The 4,899-nt window shown below is 48.1% G+C and overlaps 1 pseudogene; it reads right to left on the reverse strand.

The window, feature by feature from the left end:
- Window positions 1-366: 366 nt before the first annotated feature.
- On the reverse strand, window positions 367-4,278 carry LOC118575901 (annotated as a pseudogene).
- Window positions 4,279-4,899: the final 621 nt, after the last annotated feature.

A 4,899-nucleotide genomic window follows, 5' to 3' on the forward strand; every position in this document is an offset into this window, starting at 1 on the left:
TCAAGGCAGGAACTCAAAGCAGATAGCTCAGTGCATCCACGGTCCAGAGTAATGAGAAATGAATTCACGCATGCTTACTTAGACAGTTCAGAACCCATACCCAGAGAATGTGCCCCCCCACGGTGGAGGAATTTACCCACCTCATTTAGAATCATGCAGAAAAATCTTTCCCAGACATGTCCACAGGACAGCTCAAGCTAGACAATCCCTCACTGAAACTCTCTTCTGACATGATTCTAGATGGTGTCAAGATACAGTTAAAACTAACTACCTCAATCCTCTTCTAACAAGATGTCTTGGTGCCTCAAATCTGTCCAGATCATCTCCATTGACCTCCATGTAGCTGGGGGAGGCTGTCACAGGCACCTAGAGGGTCTTGTGGATCTGGTCAATCTCTCTCAACTTCTCCTCCAGCTCCTGAGCCAGGGCCCGCAGATCTTCAGCCGACTCTGATTTTGCTCCATCATATAAATGCATTGAGTCCCTTACAAGGCAATACACATCCAGTGCAAGGAAGGCACCCGCAACAGCGGCACCTCTGATTCTGCCTTTTTTAGTCATTGCCAGAGCAGTGCCCTCAAAGACATTCTGCATCTGGTTAGCTCGTTGGGCAGGGATTCTTCTAGTCATCATAAGGAGCTTGGCATTTGCCACTAAGTTAGGGTTGGCTCTGGCTGCCCTAATGGCATGAATGCTTTGTCCTAAGGTTTTCAAATTTTTGCAGACCATAGGAGCTTTTAGAAAGTTTGAATGCAATCTCTCCCAGGACAAGAAGCGTCTTCATAACGTCCATGGTGTCTGACATCAGGCGCCTGGCTTCAGCCTCATCTGCCCACTTGCTTGATTCCTCCACAACTACAGTGGCGGCACCAGTCACAGTAGCCACTGCCCCCAGCCCCAGCCCAGTGGCTGAGAGCAGCAGACTGCCGCCTGCTGTCACAGGAGCCAGAGCTACACCCAGGATGCCCAGGACTCCAGAGGCAGTGCTGGTGGAGTTGGTCACCAGGTTGGAGATGGTACAGGCTCTGTGCACCTGGTCAAGGTGGTCAGCCAGAGCTCGGAGCTTCCTGATGTTTCCCTCCAGCTTCCTTTTCAACTCAGGAAAAGCTTCCAGAAACCTCTTCCTGTCCTGCAGCTCTTGTTGAAGCTGCTCTTTGTCCCCCAGGGCTGGGAGCCCTAGGAGCAGCTTACACAGTGCAGCTTCCTCATCCCTGTAACAGAAGAGGTCAGCGCATCAGAAAGAAGGCTTGTTTCACTGTAGGATGACCTATCGCCTTCACATCACAGACTTGTGTTATAGATCCAATGGGAAGGTATTTTACAAATGCAGGACTCTGCACTCCACAAGGAACACTGATGATCACAGACACTCCACGGTTCTTAGTCCATAGGTGTCAGTGTGTGAAGTCATGTGAAGACACACATTAGCATGGCCATGACAAAGAAGCCTTCATCCAAGGCCTGTGCCCTCACTTCCAAATATTTGCCCAATGGGAATTCTGTAGATGAGCACAGGTTTGTGGGATCAGAGCAAAACTGGGGGCATTCTGGGGTCTAGGGGAGATGACCTGGACAATCCAGCCTCTGCCACCAACACCTTCCAGGCGTCATCTTTGGCCAACAGGAGCTGCAGGTCTCTTCTGCTTGCTGAGTCCTGCAGATACTCAGTGACTTCCTGGATGAAGTGTCTCCTCCTCAATACTTGGGAAGAAACAGAATGAGATCAGAGGACAGCATGGCCGAGTTTAAATTGCAAAGCTTGTGTGGCATTTAGCAGACAAGGTATTTAGCATCTGCCACTGGGTACCTGATGGAGTCAGCAGTGCTAGGGAATGAGTTGTGATCTTCATTTCATGTATAAAAGGCAGTATGGCAGCAACCAGTTTTAGAGATGAGCCTCTAGGAAAGTGAGGTAACAACAGAGTAGGTGATGTCATAAATATACATCCCTATCTATGAAAGCATGGTGCTGATAACAAAAAAGAATAGGCACCGTATATATAATGTCAGATCTGTCTATCTGTCTGTCTCTATCTATCTACCTACCTATCTATCTATGTACCTACCTACCTATCTACGTGTCTGTATCTATCTATCTATCTATCTATCTATCTATCTATCTATCTATCTATGTCAGTGATTCTCAACCTTCCTAATGCTGTGACCCTTAATATAGTCCCTCATGTTGAAGTGACCCTCAACCATAAAATTATTTTCATTGCTACTTCCTAACTGTACTTTTGCTACTGTTATGGATCATAATGTAAATATTTGTGTTTCCTGATGGTCTTAGTTGCCCCTGGTGAAAGGTTGTTCAACCTCCAAAGTGGTTGAAGCCCACAGATTGAGAACCACTGATCTATCTACTTACCTATCATCACTGATCTCTGTGTCTGTGTGTCCTTCCTCCACCTGGTCCCTTCCCGCCTCTCTGTCTCCATGCACACAGGAGAGGCTGTGTGCAGACTCTCAGTTAGCAGGCTGCTGCTACAGACCAGGAAGAGTGCTCTCACCAACCAACCTGATTCCTTCACTGTGAACTTTAGCTTTCAGAACTGAGAAAATAGAGGTCCTTGGTTTAAGCCCTCATCCTGAGGGATCAGGGTATGGCAGCTGAGAAGACTCATACCCAGGGAGGTGTCATGGCGCTGTGCAATGAAAGGAAATGTCTTCTGCTCTGAACAGTTGAAGCCTCAGAAAGTGACAGCTTTGCAAAGTGACTTCCATCTGCCTTAAGGCTCTTACATGTTAACACTGGCACCAGAGCCCCTGAATGGGACTTTCATCTCCTCCTCACAGTGTGGTGACATTAGTTTGTTGGATAAAGGCAGCGTGTCAAAGAAAACAGAATTCACAATGCAGAACTATTTACTTGTAGGAAAAGAAAGGCTAGTTGTGGTGGTTTGAATGAGATGGTCGCCATAGGCTGATATATTGGAATTCCTGGTCCCCTCTTGGTGGATCTTTCTGGGAACTGTGGCCTTGTTGGAGAAGGCATGTCACTGGGGATGGACTTTTAGTTGTCAAAAGCCCACACCATTCCCAGTTAGTGTTCCCCTCCTCTCTCCCTCTGTCTCCTCCTCCCCCTCTCTGCCTCCTGCCTATGGATCAGATGGAAGCTCTCAGCTATTGTTCCAGTCTGTTCCTGCCTGCTGCCATGACGGTCATGAGCTCATCCTCTGAAACTGTAAGCCCCCATTAAACACTTTCTCCTACAAGTTGCTTTCATCTTGGTATCTTAGCACAGCAATGGAAAAGTAACTAAAACAGCAGTTGTCACTAGGGACAGGCCTGACCATGATGTTTCTTGGTGCATGTGGAAGACTTTGGGGCTCAGGACTGGGAAAGTGGTTGAACAGAATAAGTGGGGGGGGGGTAAGGGGTCTTCCTAGTAGGAGCTTGGAAGACAACCGTGCTGAGAGCATGGGGTCCATGGAGGTCCAGCTCAAGATGTTTCAGAGGGGAATGATTTTAGCAACCAGGCTAGAAACCATTTTATGGTATTTTGACAAAGAATCTGTCTGCTTTCTGCCATTGTTCTATGAATCCACCTGAGGCCAAATTGAAGTTTTGGATTAATTTTATTGGCAGAGGAGACTTCAAGACAGACTGGTGTTGACTCTGTCATTTGGATATTATACAGATTTACAACTAAAAAGCCAGTGAGCACTGTTTCTCTATGGCCTCTGAATCAGCTCCTGCTGTGGCTCCTTACCTCCTTGAGTTTCTGACATGAAGGCCTTTGTTGATGAACTATGGAGTGCAAATGGAAGTGGAAGAAAGCCCTTCCTCCGAGGTTGCTTTGGTCACAGTGTTTGATTATAGCAACAGGAACACTTGCTCAATACTCACTGTAGTGAGATGTTATAGGAGATGAAGGGCTTATTCACAGGAGCAGCCAAGCATGTGAAACCTCGGGTGATCAAGGTCACAGACAAGAGTTTTCCTGTGGTGGGGAGTTTGGAGTGTCCTCAGACTTTGGGAGTTGTCACAAGGCCACATGACATGCTGTGCTCCACTTTTTCAGGCTGGAGGGAGGAAGGGATCCCTGAGCATGTCCCAAGACAGAGCCAAAAGAGGACTCCTTCTACACAGGTAGAGGGGACTCCCATTACTCCATTTTGGGGACTGTTTTTCTATCCTGAACTCAACAAGCTCTCAGTGTGGAGATCCAAGGTTCTAGACCACACTCTGGAAACAACCAGAGAAGAGAAGTCCACACCTCCAGAGGCCATGAGGATTGGAGGGTCTCTGGTGCCAGGCGTGGGGTCCTTCTCAGGTCCTTCTCACAGCTATCTGTGAGTCGGGCTAAAAGGAAGAGGACAGTAAAATGTGAGATGGAGTGGAGACAGCTTCAGTGGAGGCTGGTGTCTCATGGTTCTCTCTAGATAGCAGAGCAACTAAGGACAAAGAGTGACAGGCCCTGGCTCTCCTGAGTAAGGATCAGTCCCAGGCCTCCCCTCAATCTTCCCTCACACTAGCCAGAGCAGAGAACTCCTGTCCTGCCAGGTCCATGGAACAGGTGATCACCTGGAGACAGCCATGGGAAGGGACTTCTGTGTTCCACAAAGACGAAGGGAAATGTTCTGGCACCTGGGGTGGGAACTGTGTGTAGCAATGGTGATAGTCAAGATTAACTGAAGGACTATGGTGCATGGGTCTGGATTGTCATGCTAGGGCTCGTGACTCTGTGAAGAGAGGACGAACCCTGAATCTGCACACTTGCACTGGTACCTGTGTGATGACACCTTATTACGGTGCATCAAGAAGGTCTGGCCAGAAACCAAAGCTGGTGCCTGGGCCATCCTCTGACCTCCCCAACCTCTACTGTGCACTACATAAACATCTATCTCTGTAAGTCCTATCTGCACAGTAAGCTTCTCTAGTCTCAAATGTACC

Source organism: Onychomys torridus, unplaced genomic scaffold, assembly GCF_903995425.1.
Source record: "Onychomys torridus unplaced genomic scaffold, mOncTor1.1, whole genome shotgun sequence".
Lineage (NCBI taxonomy): Eukaryota > Metazoa > Chordata > Mammalia > Rodentia > Cricetidae > Onychomys > Onychomys torridus.